This window comes from Dendropsophus ebraccatus, unplaced genomic scaffold (assembly GCF_027789765.1).
Source record: "Dendropsophus ebraccatus isolate aDenEbr1 unplaced genomic scaffold, aDenEbr1.pat pat_scaffold_83_ctg1, whole genome shotgun sequence".
Lineage (NCBI taxonomy): Eukaryota > Metazoa > Chordata > Amphibia > Anura > Hylidae > Dendropsophus > Dendropsophus ebraccatus.
This window is the reverse complement of record NW_027210439.1, coordinates 1673008-1695777: the sequence shown is the minus strand read 5'-3', so window position 1 is coordinate 1695777 and position 22770 is coordinate 1673008.

Sequence of the window (22770 nt, the reverse complement as noted above, 5' to 3'; positions counted from 1 at the left end):
CCACCTGATATGCGCTCCCCACAATTGAATAGAGACGCCGTTGATTTTCTATGGGAATTGCAGAAATGACTTCTAAGCCTCAAAATAATGACTTTTTTTCCTAAGGTGGTAGGAATGAAACTCAGTGCGGGCTGGATGGGGTCCCCCCTGGGCACCGCAGACCTAAGCTTGTTTAACTCCTACCTCTTAAAGGGACCGAGAAAAAATGACCTTTTCTGCACTCCAATGTAAGTCAATGGGGCGATTTTTTGGCTATGTGCTAGAAATGAAATTCAGTGCGGATTGGATGACAGGCACCCTAGGCACCCAGGATCGGCTTTAGTTTCACGTGTATCTCTTAAGCCGGCAGAGAAAACCACCTGATATGCGCTCCACACAATTGAATAGAGACGCCGTTGATTTTCTATGGGAATTGCAGAAATGACTTCTAAGCCTCAAAATAATGACTTTTTTTCCTAAGGTGGTAGGAATGAAACTCAGTGCGGGCTGGATGGGGTCCCCCCTGGGCACCGCAGACCTAAGCTTGTTTAACTCCTACCTCTTAAAGGGACCGAGAAAAAATGACCTTTTCTGCACTCCAATGTAAGTCAATGGGGCGATTTTTTGGCTATGTGCTAGAAATGAAATTCAGTGCGGATTGGATGACAGGCACCCTAGGCACCCAGGATCGGCTTTAGTTTCACGTGTATCTCTTAAGCCGGCAGAGAAAACCCACCTGATATGCGCTCCACACAATTGAATAGAGACGCCGTTGATTTTCTATGGGAATTGCAGAAATGACTTCTAAGCCTCAAAATAATGACTTTTTTCCTAAGGTGGTAGGAATGAAACTCAGTGCGGGCTGGATGGGGTCCCCCCTGGGCACCGCAGACCTAAGCTTGTTTAACTCCTACCTCTTAAAGGGACCGAGAAAAAATGACCTTTTCTGCACTCCAATGTAAGTCAATGGGGCGATTTTTTGGCTATGTGCTAGAAATGAAATTCAGTGCGGATTGGATGACAGGCACCCTAGGCACCCAGGATCGGCTTTAGTTTCACGTGTATCTCTTAAGCCGGCAGAGAAAACCCACCTGATATGCGCTCCACACAATTGAATAGAGACGCCGTTGATTTTCTATGGGAATTGCAGAAATGACTTCTAAGCCTCAAAATAATGACTTTTTTCCTAAGGTGGTAGGAATGAAACTCAGTGCGGGCTGGATGGGGTCCCCCCTGGGCACCGCAGACCTAAGCTTGTTTAACTCCTACCTCTTAAAGGGACCGAGAAAAAATGACCTTTTCTGCACTCCAATGTAAGTCAATGGGGCGATTTTTTGGCTTTGTGCTAGAAATGAAATTCAGTGCGGATTGGATGACAGGCACCCTAGGCACCCAGGATCGGCTTTAGTTTCACGTGTATCTCTTAAGCCGGCAGAGAAAACCCACCTGATATGCGCTCCACACAATTGAATAGAGACGCCATTGATTTTCTATGGGAATTGCAGAAATGACTTCTAAGCCTCAAAATAATGACTTTTTTTCCTAAGGTGGTAGGAATGAAACTCAGTGCGGGCTGGATGGGGTCCCCCCTGGGCACCGCAGACCTAAGCTTGTTTAACTCCTACCTCTTAAAGGGACCGAGAAAAAATGACCTTTTCTGCACTCCAATGTAAGTCAATGGGGCGATTTTTTGGCTATGTGCTAGAAATGAAATTCAGTGCGGATTGGATGACAGGCACCCTAGGCACCCAGGATCGGCTTTAGTTTCACGTGTATCTCTTAAGCCGGCAGAGAAAACCCACCTGATATGCGCTCCACACAATTGAATAGAGACGCCGTTGATTTTCTATGGGAATTGCAGAAATGACTTCTAAGCCTCAAAATAATGACTTTTTTTCCTAAGGTGGTAGGAATGAAACTCAGTGCGGGCTGGATGGGGTCCCCCCTGGGCACCGCAGACCTAAGCTTGTTTAACTCCTACCTCTTAAAGGGACCGAGAAAAAATGACCTTTTCTGCACTCCAATGTAAGTCAATGGGGCGATTTTTTGGCTATGTGCTAGAAATGAAATTCAGTGCGGATTGGATGACAGGCACCCTAGGCACCCAGGATCGGCTTTAGTTTCACGTGTATCTCTTAAGCCGGCAGAGAAAACCCACCTAATCTGCGCTCCACACAATTGAATAGAGACGCCATTGATTTTCTATGGGAATTGCAGAAATGACTTCTAAGCCTCAAAATAATGACTTTTTTTCCTAAGGTGGTAGGAATGAAACTCAGTGCGGGCTGGATGGGGTCCCCCTGGGCACCGCAGACCTAAGCTTGTTTAACTCCTACCTCTTAAAGGGACCGAGAAAAAATGACCTTTTCTGCACTCCAATGTAAGTCAATGGGGCGATTTTTTGGCTATGTGCTAGAAATGAAATTCAGTGCGGATTGGATGACAGGCACCCTAGGCACCCAGGATCGGCTTTAGTTTCACGTGTATCTCTTAAGCCGGCAGAGAAAACCCACCTGATATGCGCTCCACACAATTGAATAGAGACGCCGTTGATTTTCTATGGGAATTGCAGAAATGACTTCTAAGCCTCAAAATAATGACTTTTTTTCCTAAGGTGGTAGGAATGAAACTCAGTGCGGGCTGGATGGGGTCCCCCCTGGGCACCGCAGACCTAAGCTTGTTTAACTCCTACCTCTTAAAGGGACCGAGAAAAAATGACCTTTTCTGCACTCCAATGTAAGTCAATGGGGCGATTTTTTGGCTATGTGCTAGAAATGAAATTCAGTGCGGATTGGATGACAGGCACCCTAGGCACCCAGGATCGGCTTTAGTTTCACGTGTATCTCTTAAGCCGGCAGAGAAAACCCACCTGATATGCGCTCCACACAATTGAATAGAGACGCCGTTGATTTTCTATGGGAATTGCAGAAATGACTTCTAAGCCTCAAAATAATGACTTTTTTTCCTAAGGTGGTAGGAATGAAACTCAGTGTGGGCTGGATGGGGTCCCCCCTGGGCACCGCAGACCTAAGCTTGTTTAACTCCTACCTCTTCAAGGGACCGAGAAAAAATGACCTTTTCTGCACTCCAATGTAAGTCAATGGGGCGATTTTTTGGCTATGTGCTAGAAATGAAATTCAGTGCGGATTGGATGACAGGCACCCTAGGCACCCAGGATCGGCTTTAGTTTCACGTGTATCTCTTAAGGCGGCAGAGAAAATCCACCTGATATGCGCTCCACACAATTGAATAGAGACGCCATTGATTTTCTATGGGAATTGCAGAAATGGTCTTCTAAGCCTCAAAATAATGACTTTTTTTCCTAAGGTGGTAGGAATGAAACTCAGTGCTGGGCTGGATGGGGTCCCCCCTGGGCACCGCAGACCTAAGCTTGTTTAACTCCTACCTCTTAAAGGGACCGAGAAAAAATGACCTTTTCTGCACTCCAATGTAAGTCAATGGGGCGATTTTTTGGCTATGTGCTAGAAATGAAATTCAGTGCGGATTGGATGACAGGCACCCTAGGCACCCAGGATCGGCTTTAGTTTCACGTGTATCTCTTAAGCCGGCAGAGAAAACCCACCTGATATGCGCTCCACACAATTGAATAGAGACGCCGTTGATTTTCTATGGGAATTGCAGAAATGACTTCTAAGCCTCAAAATAATGACTTTTTTTCCTAAGGTGGTAGGAATGAATCTCAGTGCGGGCTGGATGGGGTCCCCCCTGGGCACCGCAGACCTAAGCTTGTTTAACTCCTACCTCTTAAAGGGACCGAGAAAAAATGACCTTTTCTGCACTCCAATGTAAGTCAATGGGGCGATTTTTTGGCTATGTGCTAGAAATGAAATTCAGTGCGGATTGGATGACAGGCACCCTAGGCACCCAGGATCGGCTTTAGTTTCACGTGTATCTCTTAAGCCGGCAGAGAAAATCCACCTGATATGCGCTCCACACAATTGAATAGAGACGCCATTGATTTTCTATGGGAATTGCAGAAATGACTTCTAAGCCTCAAAATAATGACTTTTTTTCCTAAGGTGGTAGGAATGAAACTCAGTGTGGGCTGGATGGGGTCCCCCCTGGGCACCGCAGACCTAAGCTTGTTTAACTCCTACCTCTTAAAGGGACCGAGAAAAAATGACCTTTTCTGCACTCCAATGTAAGTCAATGGGGCGATTTTTTGGCTATGTGCTAGAAATGAAATTCAGTGCGGATTGGATGACAGGCACCCTAGGCACCCAGGATCGGCTTTAGTTTCACGTGTATCTCTTAAGCCGGCAGAGAAAACCCACCTGATATGCGCTCCACACAATTGAATTAGAGACGCCGTTGATTTTCTATGGGAATTGCAGAAATGACTTCTAAGCCTCAAAATAATGACTTTTTTTCCTAAGGTGGTAGGAATGAAACTCAGTGCGGGCTGGATGGGGTCCCCCCTGGGCACCGCAGACCTAAGCTTGTTTAACTCCTACCTCTTAAAGGGACCGAGAAAAAATAACATTTTCTGCACTCCAATGTAAGTCAATGGGGCGATTTTTTGGCTATGTGCTAGAAATGAAATTCAGTGCGGATTGGATGACAGGCACCCTAGGCACCCAGGATCGGCTTTAGTTTCACGTGTATCTCTTAAGCCGGCAGAGAAAACCCACCTGATATGCGCTCCACACAATTGAATAGAGATAGCCGTTGATTTTCTATGGGAATTGCAGAAATGACTTCTAAGCCTCAAAATAATGACTTTTTTTCCTAAGGTGGTAGGAATGAAACTCAGTGCGGGCTGGATGGGGTCCCCCCTGGGCACCGCAGCTCTAAGCTTGTTTAACTCCTACCGTCTTAAAGGGACCGAGAAAAAATGACCTTTTCTGCACTCCAATGTAAGTCAATGGGGCGATTTTTTGGCTATGTGCTAGAAATGAAATTCAGTGCGGATTGGATGACAGGCACCCTAGGCACCCAGGATCGGCTTTAGTTTCACGTGTATCTCTTAAGGCGGCAGAGAAAATCCACCTGATATGCGCTCCACACAATTGAATAGAGACGCCATTGATTTTCTATGGGAATTGCAGAAATGACTTCTAAGCCTCAAAATAATGACTTTTTTTCCTAAGGTGGTAGGAATGAAACTCAGTGTGGGCTGGATGGGGTCCCCCCTGGGCACCGCAGACCTAAGCTTGTTTAACTCCTACCTCTTAAAGGGACCGAGAAAAAATGACCTTTTCTGCACTCCAATGTAAGTCAATGGGGCGATTTTTTGGCTATGTGCTAGAAATGAAATTCAGTGCGGATTGGATGACAGGCACCCTAGGCACCCAGGATCGGCTTTAGTTTCACGTGTATCTCTTAAGCCGGCAGAGAAAACCCACCTGATATGCGCTCCACACAATTGAATTAGAGACGCCGTTGATTTTCTATGGGAATTGCAGAAATGACTTCTAAGCCTCAAAATAATGACTTTTTTTCCTAAGGTGGTAGGAATGAAAACTCAGTGCGGGCTGGATGGGGTCCCCCCTGGGCACCGCAGACCTAAGCTTGTTTAACTCCTACCTCTTAAAGGGACCGAGAAAAAATGACCTTTTCTGCACTCCAATGTAAGTCAATGGGGCGATTTTTTGGCTATGTGCTAGAAATGAAATTCAGTGCGGATTGGATGACAGGCACCCTAGGCACCCAGGATCGGCTTTAGTTTCACGTGTATCTCTTAAGCCGGCAGAGAAAACCCACCTGATATGCGCTCCACACAATTGAATAGAGACGCCGTTGATTTTCTATGGGAATTGCAGAAATGACTTCTAAGCCTCAAAATAATGACTTTTTTTCCTAAGGTGGTAGGAATGAAACTCAGTGCGGGCTGGATGGGGTCCCCCCTGGGCACCGCAGACTCTAAGCTTGTTTAACTCCTACCTCTTAAAGGGACCGAGAAAAAATGACCTTTTCTGCACTCCAATGTAAGTCAATGGGGCGATTTTTTGGCTATGTGCTAGAAATGAAATTCAGTGCGGATTGGATGACAGGCACCCTAGGCACCCAGGATCGGCTTTAGTTTCACGTGTATCTCTTAAGGCCGGCAGAGAAAATCCACCTGATATGCGCTCCACACAATTGAATAGAGACGCCATTGATTTTCTATGGGAATTGCAGAAATGACTTCTAAGCCTCAAAATAATGACTTTTTTTCCTAAGGTGGTAGGAATGAAACTCAGTGTGGGCTGGATGGGGTCCCCCCTGGGCACCGCAGACCTAAGCTTGTTTAACTCCTACCTCTTAAAGGGACCGAGAAAAAATGACATTTTCTGCACTCCAATGTAAGTCAATGGGGCGATTTTTTGGCTATGTGCTAGAAATGAAATTCAGTGCGGATTGGATGACAGGCACCCTAGGCACCCAGGATCGGCTTTAGTTTCACGTGTATCTCTTAAGCCGGCAGAGAAAACCCACCTGATATGCGCTCCACACAATTGAATTAGAGACGCCGTTGATTTTCTATGGGAATTGCAGAAATGACTTCTAAGCCTCAAAATAATGACTTTTTTTCCTAAGGTGGTAGGAATGAAACTCAGTGCGGGCTGGATGGGGTCCCCCCTGGGCACCGCAGACCTAAGCTTGTTTAACTCCTACCTCTTAAAGGGACCGAGAAAAAATGACCTTTTCTGCACTCCAATGTAAGTCAATGGGGCGATTTTTTGGCTATGTGCTAGAAATGAAATTCAGTGCGGATTGGATGACAGGCACCCTAGGCACCCAGGATCGGCTTTAGTTTCACGTGTATCTCTTAAGCCGGCAGAGAAAATCCACCTGATATGCGCTCCACACAATTGAATAGAGACGCCAGTTGATTTTCTATGGGAATTGCAGAAATGACTTCTAAGCCTCAAAATAATGACTTTTTTTCCTAAGGTGGTAGGAATGAAACTCAGTGCGGGCTGGATGGGGTCCCCCCTGGGCACCGCAGACCTAAGCTTGTTTAACTCCTACCTCTTAAAGGGACCGAGAAAAAATGACCTTTTCTGCACTCCAATGTAAGTCAATGGGGCGATTTTTTGGCTATGTGCTAGAAATGAAATTCAGTGCGGATTGGATGACAGGCACCCTAGGCACCCAGGATCGGCTTTAGTTTCACGTGTATCTCTTAAGCCGGCAGAGAAAACCCACCTGATATGCGCTCCACACAATTGAATAGAGACGCCAGTTGATTTTCTATGGGAATTGCAGAAATGACTTCTAAGCCTCAAAATAATGACTTTTTTTCCTAAGGTGGTAGGAATGAAACTCAGTGCGGGCTGGATGGGGTCCCCCCTGGGCACCGCAGACCTAAGCTTGTTTAACTCCTACCTCTTAAAGGGACCGAGAAAAAATGACCTTTTCTGCACTCCAATGTAAGTCAATGGGGCGATTTTTTGGCTATGTGCTAGAAATGAAATTCAGTGCGGATTGGATGACAGGCACCCTAGGCACCCAGGATCGGCTTTAGTTTCACGTGTATCTCTTAAGCCGGCAGAGAAAACCCACCTGATATGCGCTCCACACAATTGAATTAGAGACGCCGTTGATTTTCTATGGGAATTGCAGAAATGACTTCTAAGCCTCAAAATAATGACTTTTTTTCCTAAGGTGGTAGGAATGAAACTCAGTGCGGGCTGGATGGGGTCCCCCCTGGGCACCGCAGACCTAAGCTTGTTTAACTCCTACCTCTTAAAGGGACCGAGAAAAAATGACCTTTTCTGCACTCCAATGTAAGTCAATGGGGCGATTTTTTGGCTATGTGCTAGAAATGAAATTCAGTGCGGATTGGATGACAGGCACCCTAGGCACCCAGGATCGGCTTTAGTTTCACGTGTATCTCTTAAGCCGGCAGAGAAAACCCACCTGATATGCGCTCCACACAATTGAATAGAGACGCCGTTGATTTTCTATGGGAATTGCAGAAATGACTTCTAAGCCTCAAAATAATGACTTTTTTTCCTAAGGTGGTAGGAATGAAACTCAGTGCGGGCTGGATGGGGTCCCCCCTGGGCACCGCAGACTCTAAGCTTGTTTAACTCCTACTGTCTTAAAGGGACCGAGAAAAAATGACCTTTTCTGCACTCCAATGTAAGTCAATGGGGCGATTTTTTGGCTATGTGCTAGAAATGAAATTCAGTGCGGATTGGATGACAGGCACCCTAGGCACCCAGGATCGGCTTTAGTTTCACGTGTATCTCTTAAGCCGGCAGAGAAAACCCACCTGATATGCGCTCCACACAATTGAATAGAGACGCCGTTGATTTTCTATGGGAATTGCAGAAATGACTTCTAAGCCTCAAAATAATGACTTTTTTTCCTAAGGTGGTAGGAATGAAACTCAGTGCGGGCTGGATGGGGTCCCCCCTGGGCACCGCAGACCTAAGCTTGTTTAACTCCTACCTCTTAAAGGGACCGAGAAAAAATGACCTTTTCTGCACTCCAATGTAAGTCAATGGGGCGATTTTTTGGCTATGTGCTAGAAATGAAATTCAGTGCGGATTGGATGACAGGCACCCTAGGCACCCAGGATCGGCTTTAGTTTCACGTGTATCTCTTAAGCCGGCAGAGAAAACCCACCTGATATGCGCTCCACACAATTGAATTAGAGACGCCGTTGATTTTCTATGGGAATTGCAGAAATGACTTCTAAGCCTCAAAATAATGACTTTTTTTCCTAAGGTGGTAGGAATGAAACTCAGTGCGGGCTGGATGGGGTCCCCCCTGGGCACCGCAGACCTAAGCTTGTTTAACTCCTACCTCTTAAAGGGACCGAGAAAAAATGACCTTTTCTGCACTCCAATGTAAGTCAATGGGGCGATTTTTTGGCTATGTGCTAGAAATGAAATTCAGTGCGGATTGGATGACAGGCACCCTAGGCACCCAGGATCGGCTTTAGTTTCACGTGTATCTCTTAAGCCGGCAGAGAAAATCCCACCTGATATGCGCTCCACACAATTGAATAGAGACGCCAGTTGATTTTCTATGGGAATTGCAGAAATGACTTCTAAGCCTCAAAATAATGACTTTTTTTCCTAAGGTGGTAGGAATGAAACTCAGTGCGGGCTGGATGGGGTCCCCCCTGGGCACCGCAGACCTAAGCTTGTTTAACTCCTACCTCTTAAAGGGACCGAGAAAAAATGACCTTTTCTGCACTCCAATGTAAGTCAATGGGGCGATTTTTTGGCTATGTGCTAGAAATGAAATTCAGTGCGGATTGGATGACAGGCACCCTAGGCACCCAGGATCGGCTTTAGTTTCACGTGTATCTCTTAAGCCGGCAGAGAAAATCCACCTGATATGCGCTCCACACAATTGAATAGAGACGCCAGTTGATTTTCTATGGGAATTGCAGAAATGACTTCTAAGCCTCAAAATAATGACTTTTTTTCCTAAGGTGGTAGGAATGAAACTCAGTGTGGGCTGGATGGGGTCCCCCCTGGGCACCGCAGACCTAAGCTTGTTTAACTCCTACCTCTTAAAGGGACCGAGAAAAAATGACATTTTCTGCACTCCAATGTAAGTCAATGGGGCGATTTTTTGGCTATGTGCTAGAAATGAAATTCAGTGCGGATTGGATGACAGGCACCCTAGGCACCCAGGATCGGCTTTAGTTTCACGTGTATCTCTTAAGCCGGCAGAGAAAATCCACCTGATATGCGCTCCACACAATTGAATTAGAGACGCCGTTGATTTTCTATGGGAATTGCAGAAATGACTTCTAAGCCTCAAAATAATGACTTTTTTTTCCTAAGGTGGTAGGAATGAAACTCAGTGCGGGCTGGATGGGGTCCCCCCTGGGCACCGCAGACCTAAGCTTGTTTAACTCCTACCTCTTAAAGGGACCGAGAAAAAATGACCTTTTCTGCACTCCAATGTAAGTCAATGGGGCGATTTTTTGGCTATGTGCTAGAAATGAAATTCAGTGCGGATTGGATGACAGGCACCCTAGGCACCCAGGATCGGCTTTAGTTTCACGTGTATCTCTTAAGCCGGCAGAGAAAACCCACCTGATATGCGCTCCACACAATTGAATTAGAGACGCCGTTGATTTTCTATGGGAATTGCAGAAATGACTTCTAAGCCTCAAAATAATGACTTTTTTTCCTAAGGTGGTAGGAATGAAACTCAGTGCGGGCTGGATGGGGTCCCCCCTGGGCACCGCAGACTCTAAGCTTGTTTAACTCCTACCTCTTAAAGGGACCGAGAAAAAATGACCTTTTCTGCACTCCAATGTAAGTCAATGGGGCGATTTTTTGGCTATGTGCTAGAAATGAAATTCAGTGCGGATTGGATGACAGGCACCCTAGGCACCCAGGATCGGCTTTAGTTTCACGTGTATCTCTTAAGGCGGCAGAGAAAATCCACCTGATATGCGCTCCACACAATTGAATAGAGACGCCATTGATTTTCTATGGGAATTGCAGAAATGACTTCTAAGCCTCAAAATAATGACTTTTTTTCCTAAGGTGGTAGGAATGAAACTCAGTGTGGGCTGGATGGGGTCCCCCCTGGGCACCGCAGACCTAAGCTTGTTTAACTCCTACCTCTTAAAGGGACCGAGAAAAAATGACCTTTTCTGCACTCCAATGTAAGTCAATGGGGCGATTTTTTGGCTATGTGCTAGAAATGAAATTCAGTGCGGATTGGATGACAGGCACCCTAGGCACCCAGGATCGGCATTAGTTTCACGTGTATCTCTTAAGCCGGCAGAGAAAACCCACCTGATATGCGCTCCACACAATTGAATTAGAGACGCCGTTGATTTTCTATGGGAATTGCAGAAATGACTTCTAAGCCTCAAAATAATGACTTTTTTTCCTAAGGTGGTAGGAATGAAACTCAGTGTGGGCTGGATGGGGTCCCCCCTGGGCACCGCAGACCTAAGCTTGTTTAACTCCTACCTCTTAAAGGGACCGAGAAAAAATGACCTTTTCTGCACTCCAATGTAAGTCAATGGGGCGATTTTTTGGCTATGTGCTAGAAATGAAATTCAGTGCGGATTGGATGACAGGCACCCTAGGCACCCAGGATCGGCTTTAGTTTCACGTGTATCTCTTAAGCCGGCAGAGAAAACCCACCTGATATGCGCTCCACACAATTGAATTAGAGACGCCGTTGATTTTCTATGGGAATTGCAGAAATGACTTCTAAGCCTCAAAATAATGAATTTTTTTTTAAGGTGGTAGGAATGAAAATCAGTGCGGGCTGGATGGGGTCCCCCCTGGGCACCGCAGACCTAAGCTTGTTTAACTCCTACCTCTTAAAGGGACCGAGAAAAAATGACCTTTTCTGCACTCCAATGTAAGTCAATGGGGCGATTTTTTGGCTATGTGCTAGAAATGAAATTCAGTGCGGATTGGATGACAGGCACCCTAGGCACCCAGGATCGGCTTTAGTTTCACGTGTATCTCTTAAGCCGGCAGAGAAAATCCACCTGATATGCGCTCCACACAATTGTATAGAGACGCCATTGATTTTCTATGGGAATTGCAGAAATGTCTTCTAAGCCTCAAAATAATGACTTTTTTTCCTAAGGTGGTAGGAATGAAACTCAGTGTGGGCTGGATGGGGTCCCCCCTGGGCACCGCAGACCTAAGCTTGTTTAACTCCTACCTCTTAAAGGGACCGAGAAAAAATGACCTTTTCTGCACTCCAATGTAAGTCAATGGGGCGATTTTTTGGCTATGTGCTAGAAATGAAATTCAGTGCGGATTGGATGACAGGCACCCTAGGCACCCAGGATCGGCGTTAGTTTCACGTGTATCTCTTAAGCCGGCAGAGAAAACCCACCTGATATGCGCTCCACACAATTGAATTAGAGACGCCGTTGATTTTCTATGGGAATTGCAGAAATGACTTCTAAGCCTCAAAATAATGACTTTTTTTCCTAAGGTGGTAGGAATGAAACAGTGCGGGCTGGATGGGGTCCCCCCTGGGCACCGCAGACCTAAGCTTGTTTAACTCCTACCTCTTAAAGGGACCGAGAAAAAATGACCTTTTCTGCACTCCAATGTAAGTCAATGGGGCGATTTTTTGGCTATGTGCTAGAAATGAAATTCAGTGCGGATTGGATGACAGGCACCCTAGGCACCCAGGATCGGCTTTAGTTTCACGTGTATCTCTTAAGCCGGCAGAGAAAATCCACCTGATATGCGCTCCACACAATTGAATAGAGACGCCATTGATTTTCTAACAAATTTAAATTTTTATTAAAGAAATATATATGATTAACAAAAGTTCAAAATAAAGCATTATGATAAGCTGTATTAAGATATTATATGTAATTGGGAAAACAGAATAAAGAAACAAGGGTTACAAAGGAAGAGATGCATATGTCAGTAGAATAAGTCTAAAATATCTACTGCTATTCAAAAAAAAAAAAATTTTTTTTTAATAACTCAATCAAGGGGATGCTCATATCACATCACATATCCAGGAATAGTTCCCGGAAATATCCTTTGGATACACTATAACTATCCCCTCGATTGAACCTACACCAAACACAAATAGAAAATATCTTCTGATAAGAAAGGGTAAAACGTAAACCAAAAAGAGGGGTAGGGATAGGGGGTAAGTACTGCGGTTGAGTTCCTACAAGGCTAGAAATCCAATATAATCACTTCTATATCATAGACAACATATTGTAATAGATAATAGATAAGACATACCTCTATAGACTGTCGTTGGCAACACAAAGACGAAAGTTGAGTCAATGACATGACGACAAATGTCTTCCATAACGTATGACATCCACTGATATTAACGTTCCTCTATATGATGTGTGTAAATGAGTACTATTTAGAAATCTAACTCATTAAATGTTTGAATTGGTCTGACTCTTTAAATTTATCCCACGCATTCCATCTAACCTGGAATTTCTTCCCAGTATCCAAATCTTCTGACACTAATTCTTCCAACCTATGGATCATGTTCACTTCGTCAGCCCATTCAGAAATATGAGGTGCTGAAGTGGATCTCCATTTCCTTGCGATTATCGCTCTGGCGGCCGTCAAAAAAAAGCCCACCAACGAATTCTTTACATTACGAACTTGTCCTGGAATCATTGATAGCAGGACTTGTTTGGGCTGATTGTCAATGTGGATATCTGCGATATTGTTTATAACCCCAATCACATCTGACCAAAACTTTTTCACTACAGGGCAATCCCACCATATGTGTAGCATAGTGCCTCTGCACCCACCACATCTCCAGCAGAGATCACTCCGATTCGGATACATTAGGGCTAATTTAGCTGGTACGAGGTACCATCTAGCCAAAATTTTGAAGTTCCTTTCTTGTATTTTACAAGAAATGGAAGTCTTGTGTGTCATATTCAGGGCCATAGAGACCTCTTCAGCTGTGAAAGACATCTCCAATTCCCTTTCCCAACTCGAAAAGTATTCCGGGCGACACTCCTCGCCACCAGATACCAGTAATTTGTAAATCACTGAAACTGCCTTGGACGTGGTGGATGTGGAAACACAGAGCTCCTCAAACGGCAACAGACTCCTCATCAGTCTAAGGGTATTTTTCTGTCTTTCAACAAATGATTCCAATTGTAGGTATTGATATTGTACTATTTCTGGGGGGAGGGCGTCCCTTGTCTCTTTAAAAGGAAGATCATCAATCCGTTTAACTCTATTTTTAGAAAGTACAGAATAAAATGTAATATTTTCTTCAGTAGGTATACCTAAGAAGGAGCTTTTGTGTAGGGCCGGGAGGAATCTCAAATTTCTGCCTAACGGTATGAGGGGGCCATCTGGATTAAATTGTTCTGACATCATATATTTGGGAGAATTTACCAATGATGCAATGGAAGCACTAATTGGTGACCAATATATAGATTTTATATCTTTCAGAATATCTTTAGGGGTCCATAAAATAGCTGCTGGTTCAAAATTTGTAATAGAAGCTTCTAATTGTATCCATAATTTATCATGTCTATGTTGGAACGCATCAAGTACCCTATTTAGAATGGCTGCTTGGTAATACGCCTTACAACTAGGCAAGGCTAAACCTCCTTCTAATTTGGGTCTAATGAGTACCTTTGTGGCTATGCGAGCTGGTTTTTGGGTCCACACAAATTTAGTAAAGGTCGAATTCATCCTGGATAGGTAGGGCTGTCTCAGTGTTGCAGGTACTGCTTGAAATAAGTACAACAAACGTGGCAATACGTTCATTTTAAGAATATTAACCCTCCCTATCCAGGAAAACTCCTTCCCCTCCCATCTTGCCAGATCACTCTTTATCTTTTTCATTAAGGGGTCAAAGTTTTCTTTTATTATAATTTCTGGGGAGGTAGCTATTTGAGTCCCTAGATAGCTAAGTGTTTTCATTTTCCAATTAAACGGGAAGTTCTCCATTAAATTTTTCCTCTCCCCCTCTGATAACGCAATAGTAAGCGCTTCACACTTATTTAAATTGAGTTTATAATTACTATAGAACGAGAATTCCTCAATAGCAACTAATAGGGAGGGTAAAGACGTATGTGGTTGAGTGATAAATAAGAGTAGATCATCGGCATAGGCCGAACAGACATGATGCCTTTTCCCTAACCTGATACCTTTAATATCCGGATTGTTCCTGATCGAGTTTAATAGATGTTCCATGCATAATACATAGAGCATTGGCGAAAGTGGGCATCCCTGACGTGTTCCATTTCTAATGTTTACTGCACCAGACAGAGTACCATTAACTTTGATTTTAGCTGTGGGATTGTTATAAAGTGCCATAATTTTTGTGGTTAAATTTGGGCCCAGTCCAATTTGTTTTAACGTGTGCTCCAGGAACCTCCAGTCGACCCGGTCAAAGGCCTTTTCGGCATCAAGAGCAAGAAGAACTGTGCCGAATTTGGCCTTTTGTGCGTAACTAGCGAGAGCAAAGGCTCTAAGCGTATTGTCTCTCGCTTCTCTATTTGGTATAAATCCGACCTGGTCCGGATCGACTAGAGGCCCCAAGAGTCCAGTGAGTCTATTTGCTATAGTTTTTGAATAAATCTTTGTATCCACATTTAATAAAGAAATTGGCCTGTAATTGTTACATGAGTTGGCATCCTTGCCTTCTTTCGGAATTACTGTGATAAATGCTTCTAGGGATGATGGCAGGAATTTTCGTGACTCTGAGATAGAATTAAACACTTTTAAAAGGTACGGGGATATGACATCTGAAAATAATTTATAAAACTTTGCCGTAAATCCATCTGGGCCCGGGGATTTGCCATTGGAAAGATTTTTGATAACCTCTTTAATCTCTTCCAATGTGAAATCTTTGTCCAGCTCTTCACTCTCCTCTATAGATATCTCAGGCAGTTTAGTTTTGTTAATGTACTCTGTCATAGTATCAGGTGACTCTACTAAGTCTGATGGCCTATTGTCCTTTGGAAGATGATATAATTTATCATAGAAGTTTTTAAATGTATCAGAAATTTCTTCAGTTTTATACGTGATCACTCCCTTTGTATTTCTAATAGAAGCTATAGTGTTTGAGGTCTGTTTATTCTTAAGGGCGTTAGCTAAAAATCTACTGGGCCTATTACTCCAGATATAGAAACTCTTACCACAGATTTGTACCGTTCTTCTATACTGTCCATGAATTAAATCCTTTATTTTACATCTAGTTTCGTTTAATTCCAATAATGTCGTAGGCGACAAGGATCTTTTATGGGCCGATTCTAATTCATTCAATTTGGACAGAAGACCATTCAATTCTTTCGCTTTATCCCTCTTGAGTCTTGCCCCATGTGACATCAAAATACCCCTTGCGGAAGCCTTAAATGCCTCCCATTTAAAGACATCCGCGGTGGGGTCTTTTTTATGTGCTTGTTCGAAAATCTCAAACGAGTTTTTGAGATCAGCTACACAAGCAACATCATTTAATAGGGACTCATTCAGTCTCCATATCACAGCAGGTTTCTTTTTAGGAAGAAAGGTCAAAGTCGTGTGGACTGGCGCATGATCAGATAGGACTATATTACCTATGATGGTATCTTTCAGAGAACCCAAAATTGAATGCGAGGTGAAAATATAATCCAATCTAGAATAGGAATTGGTTGGTGCTGAATAAAACGTGTAGTCTCTAGACGTCGGATTCGAAATTCTCCAAGAGTCAAACAATTTAAGATCTCTCAGAGACTTTTGAATTCTTTTGATTTCTTTAAGGGCAGTTTTCGTTTTACCTGAAGATGTATCAACCCAGGGATTTATCGGAATATTAAAATCCCCCCCAAGTATTATCTGGCCTTTTGCGAATGTCTGCAATGTACTGAGTGTCTCTGTAATAAAGTTGGCTTGATCTCGATTCGGAGCATAAATATTTGCCAGAGTCAGCGTCTCTTCTGCAATTAAACAATTGACAAAAACATATCTGGCCTCACTATCTATTTTTGCATCCAGAAATTTGTAAGGGAGAGTTTTATGGATGCCTATGGAGACGCCCTTGGTCTTTTTATCCGGAGAAGTTGCATGATACCATGTTGTAAAATATCTATTTTTCCCTAAATCAGGAGTTTTGTCTAGTTTAAAGTGAGTTTCTTGAAGCATAACTATGTGTGACTTCCTCTTGTGTAGTGAATATAAGACATTAGAACGTTTTTCGGGAGTGTTAAACCCGTTGACGTTTAATGTGGTTATTGTAATGTCTGTCATCGTGATCGTGCGTGTTATGAACTTACAATTTAGGCGGATGTCAGTGTCAGTGATGTGGTCTTGACTTTAGGTCTTCAGGGACGTGCTCTGTGTTGCCAAGGACTATCCGTGATCACAACCGCAGGGGAATTGGGAAAGGAAAAAGAACTGGATAAAGATAGAAAAAGAGAAACAGAAATTAAGCACTTCACAAGATATACAATCGTGTAAATCTAATGAATAAAACAAAAATCTAAACTAACAAAAAAAGCGTAAACAACACGCGGGGGTCTATTTGTGACAATTTGTCACTAAGTCTTGATAAGCAAGACAAACTATTGGGTGGGTGGGTTGGTACGCTAATGGGTCTAGATGGAGAGTATATGACTAGGCCTATATGACATCATATCGTAGATTTGGAGGAATTGAACTACAAGGTTAGGAAAAAACCTTTTAAACCATCCTATAAGTTTACTGTTTTAAGGAGACATTTCTCTAAGTGTTCAACCTATTAATACTCATAACTCCTAACTCCAACAATCTTATGGGCTTAAGAGTAAATAATACTGTTATCAAATAAATTCAAGAAATAAAGTCTGCTACTTAAGGAGGGAAAAAGCATGATAACAACAATAATGTTCAGATAACTTATTGAAAAGGCGGGATCCCATCACGATCTTCAGCGCGGTCCGGGCTGTTGGCTCCTGGGCATCTTCCTATCCCTCTCTCTTTGTAGTCGGGGTGGCAGGTCCGGTCTCCTGATGTCCTCTGCGTCGTCAGGTCTTGGGGTCGAAATATAGCTGGGTGGGGGCAGTATCCTGGTCTCATGTAAGTTGCACCATTCATGCAGGTATAAATTTTGAAGGTTCAAAGCTTTCATGAACTCTGGTAAATCTTTGGGTTCTCTTAATGTAAGAGTGTTTCCACCGTATCTCACTGACAATGAGAAGGGAAATCCCCACTTGTATTGAATGTTGAGCTCTTGCAATTTTTGCGTGAGTGGCCTGAGAGTTGCTCTTTGTCTCAAGGTAAGCAGTGATAAATCCGTAAAGAGCTGGATCTTTGCTCCATTAAAATCGATATTTTGAATTTCTCTCGCCTTTCTCATTATTTCTTCCTTCTGTGCATAATAGTGCACCCTGCATATGGTGTCTCTAGGTCTTCTTGAGTCTTTCCCCCTCGGTTTTAGAGCTCTGTGTACCCTGTCAATCTCTAAGTGGGTATCTAGCGGTTTTCCTAGTATCCTATTGAACAATGAAGAAACCGCACCATATAGATCCGCCGTTTTAACTTCCTCTGGCAACCCTCTAATCCTTATATTGTTACGACGGCTCCTATTTTCCACGTCATCTAATCTAAGGGTTATCATCTTTTGATGAGATTTTGAGAGACTCAGTAATATATGTCAACTCTCTAATTTTAGTCACCTTGCCCCATTTGAATTTTTTCAAGACCTAACTGATTTCTTTTCTAATTTCGCAACATTGTCCTGAACCACTGCAAGGTCTTTTTGCCAAGACGCTTTAAGCTCATTCCCTAAATTAGTCAGATCTTGCTTAGAGGGAATCAGCAGCAATAACGCCTGTAATTCGGGGTGCCCCTTTAAAACCCTCTTAGCATTCTCCGATGCTGATAATTGCTTAGGAGTAGTTAACGAGGGATTGTGAATTATTGAATCCGCTGACGAAGTTGATGATTCGTCTGAGGAAGACATGTCGTGTGCATAGTAGGACTTATTCAGATCTAACTTATTCGGCGTTTTCAGGAGTTTTCTCTTACTTGGGGGTCGAGTTTCCTCATCTGAATCTATTGGGGTTGAGTACCCTTCTGAGACATCAGATTCCTGAGATCCCCTTTTATTATGAATAGGTTTGTAGGAAACTGGGACATCCTGTTCTCCCTTTCTATTCTTCTCGCACGAGTCTGTTGTGTCCATTTTATATGTATTATTTTCATACATGTCATCAGAATATGAGGCTGGGAGATCAGATGAATCTGGAATAACTTTATCTTTATTGATTGCCATCTGCTCCCTCAATTTTGCCTCATCCAATATGGCCGACTGTGTGCCTTTAAATGGGGCAGACTTCACTTGTGATACTCCTACAGGAGTGCTTATGGGGACAGTGGAGGGCTGTTTCTGTGTCTGGGGATCCCACATAACTGATATTTTATTAGTCTTGGGGATAGCCCCTGGCTCTCTTTTCAGATGCTGTGCCTGCTGCATAATTTCCCCCTCCAATATGGCCGCCGCCATGCCGCTCTGAGAGGCCGCTCTCAGCTGATCGGCGGCACTCTCCTGCATCTCCCCTGCTTGCTCTGGGGTCTGGCGGCGCAATACAAGGTCCCTACTCACTGCGGGTGCCTCGTATGTGTCAGTCGGGTCCACCGCTGAAGTCTGCCCCGCTTCTCCTCTTCGGTCCGACATATCCAAGATGGCCGCGGGATCTTCACGTGGAGCGCTGCAGCTGCTTCTTGCTGTCGGCTCCTTCTTCTGCCGCTCGGGATCGCTGGCCGCTTGGCTCATCTTGATCCCCTGCGGTCTCCTGGTCTTTGCCTTCTTTTCAGACTTCTTGATCCCCGACATAGCTGGTGCTGATTCCTCTCTTAGCTGAGGCCGGTCACGGAGCTCTCTTCACGTGCTGCGGACCATCAGCGCGTCAAGCCACGCCTCCGCCATTGATTTTCTATGGGAATTGCAGAAATGACTTCTAAGCCTCAAAATAATGACTTTTTTTCCTAAGGTGGTAGGAATGAAACTCAGTGTGGGCTGGATGGGGTCCCCCCTGGGCACCGCAGACCTAAGCTTGTTTAACTCCTACCTCTTAAAGGGACCGAGAAAAAATGACCTTTTCTGCACTCCAATGTAAGTCAATGGGGCGATTTTTTGGCTATGTGCTAGAAATGAAATTCAGTGCGGATTGGATGACAGGCACCCTAGGCACCCAGGATCGGCTTTAGTTTCACGTGTATCTCTTAAGGCGGCAGAGAAAATCCACCTGATATGCGCTCCACACAATTGAATAGAGACGCCATTGATTTTCTATGGGAATTGCAGAAATGACTTCTAAGCCTCAAAATAATGACTTTTTTTCCTAAGGTGGTAGGAATGAAACTCAGTGTGGGCTGGATGGGGTCCCCCCTGGGCACCGCAGACCTAAGCTTGTTTAACTCCTACCTCTTAAAGGGACCGAGAAAAAATGACCTTTTCTGCACTCCAATGTAAGTCAATGGGGCGATTTTTTGGCTATGTGCTAGAAATGAAATTCAGTGCGGATTGGATGACAGGCACCCTAGGCACCCAGGATCGGCTTTAGTTTCACGTGTATCTCTTAAGCCGGCAGAGAAAATCCCACCTGATATGCGCTCCACACAATTGAATTAGAGACGCCGTTGATTTTCTATGGGAATTGCAGAAATGACTTCTAAGCCTCAAAATAATGACTTTTTTTCCTAAGGTGGTAGGAATGAAACTCAGTGCGGGCTGGATGGGGTCCCCCCTGGGCACCGCAGACCTAAGCTTGTTTAACTCCTACCTCTTAAAGGGACCGAGAAAAAATGACCTTTTCTGCACTCCAATGTAAGTCAATGGGGCGATTTTTTGGCTATGTGCTAGAAATGAAATTCAGTGCGGATTGGATGACAGGCACCCTAGGCACCCAGGATCGGCTTTAGTTTCACGTGTATCTCTTAAGCCGGCAGAGAAAATCCACCTGATATGCGCTCCACACAATTGAATAGAGACGCCATTGATTTTCTATGGGAATTGCAGAAATGACTTCTAAGCCTCAAAATAATGACTTTTTTTCCTAAGGTGGTAGGAATGAAACTCAGTGTGGGCTGGATGGGGTCCCCCCTGGGCACCGCAGACCTAAGCTTGTTTAACTCCTACCTCTTAAAGGGGACCGAGAAAAAATGACCTTTTCTGCACTCCAATGTAAGTCAATGGGGCGATTTTTTGGCTATGTGCTAGAAATGAAATTCAGTGCGGATTGGATGACAGGCACCCTAGGCACCCAGGATCGGCTTTAGTTTCACGTGTATCTCTTAAGCCGGCAGAGAAAACCCACCTGATATGCGCTCCACACAATTGAATTAGAGACGCCGTTGATTTTCTATGGGAATTGCAGAAATGACTTCTAAGCCTCAAAATAATGACTTTTTTTCCTAAGGTGGTAGGAATGAAACTCAGTGCGGGCTGGATGGGGTCCCCCCTGGGCACCGCAGACCTAAGCTTGTTTAACTCCTACCTCTTAAAGGGACCGAGAAAAAATGACCTTTTCTGCACTCCAATGTAAGTCAATGGGGCGATTTTTTGGCTATGTGCTAGAAATGAAATTCAGTGCGGATTGGATGACAGGCACCCTAGGCACCCAGGATCGGCTTTAGTTTCACGTGTATCTCTTAAGCCGGCAGAGAAAATCCACCTGATATGCGCTCCACACAATTGAATAGAGACGCCATTGATTTTCTATGGGAATTGCAGAAATGACTTCTAAGCCTCAAAATAATGACTTTTTTTCCTAAGGTGGTAGGAATGAAACTCAGTGTGGGCTGGATGGGGTCCCCCCTGGGCACCGCAGACCTAAGCTTGTTTAACTCCTACCTCTTAAAGGGACCGAGAAAAAATGACCTTTTCTGCACTCCAATGTAAGTCAATGGGGCGATTTTTTGGCTATGTGCTAGAAATGAAATTCAGTGCGGATTGGATGACAGGCACCCTAGGCACCCAGGATCGGCTTTAGTTTCACGTGTATCTCTTAAGCCGGCAGAGAAAATCCACCTGATATGCGCTCCACACAATTGAATAGAGACGCCATTGATTTTCTATGGGAATTGCAGAAATGACTTCTAAGCCTCAAAATAATGACTTTTTTTCCTAAGGTGGTAGGAATGAAACTCAGTGTGGGCTGGATGGGGTCCCCCCTGGGCACCGCAGACCTAAGCTTGTTTAACTCCTACCTCTTAAAGGGACCGAGAAAAAATGACCTTTTCTGCACTCCAATGTAAGTCAATGGGGCGATTTTTTGGCTATGTGCTAGAAATGAAATTCAGTGCGGATTGGATGACAGGCACCCTAGGCACCCAGGATCGGCTTTAGTTTCACGTGTATCTCTTAAGGCCGGCAGAGAAAATCCACCTGATATGCGCTCCACACAATTGAATAGAGACGCCATTGATTTTCTATGGGAATTGCAGAAATGACTTCTAAGCCTCAAAATAATGACTTTTTTTCCTAAGGTGGTAGGAATGAAACTCAGTGTGGGCTGGATGGGGTCCCCCCTGGGCACCGCAGACTCTAAGCTTGTTTAACTCCTACCTCTTAAAGGGACCGAGAAAAAATGACCTTTTCTGCACTCCAATGTAAGTCAATGGGGCGATTTTTTGGCTATGTGCTAGAAATGAAATTCAGTGCGGATTGGATGACAGGCACCCTAGGCACCCAGGATCGGCTTTAGTTTCACGTGTATCTCTTAAGGCCGGCAGAGAAAATCCACCTGATATGCGCTCCACACAATTGAATAGAGACGCCATTGATTTTCTATGGGAATTGCAGAAATGACTTCTAAGCCTCAAAATAATGACTTTTTTTCCTAAGGTGGTAGGAATGAAACTCAGTGTGGGCTGGATGGGGTCCCCCCTGGGCACCGCAGACCTAAGCTTGTTTAACTCCTACCTCTTAAAGGGACCGAGAAAAAATGACCTTTTCTGCACTCCAATGTAAGTCAATGGGGCGATTTTTTGGCTATGTGCTAGAAATGAAATTCAGTGCGGATTGGATGACAGGCACCCTAGGCACCCAGGATCGGATTTAGTTTCACGTGTATCTCTTAAGCCGGCAGAGAAAACCCACCTGATATGCGCTCCACACAATTGAATTAGAGACGCCGTTGATTTTCTATGGGAATTGCAGAAATGACTTCTAAGCCTCAAAATAATGACTTTTTTTCCTAAGGTGGTAGGAATGAAACTCAGTGCAGGGCTGGATGGGGTCCCCCCTGGGCACCGCAGACCTAAGCTTGTTTAACTCCTACCTCTTAAAGGGACCGAGAAAAAATGACCTTTTCTGCACTCCAATGTAAGTCAATGGGGCGATTTTTTGGCTATGTGCTAGAAATGAAATTCAGTGCGGATTGGATGACAGGCACCCTAGGCACCCAGGATC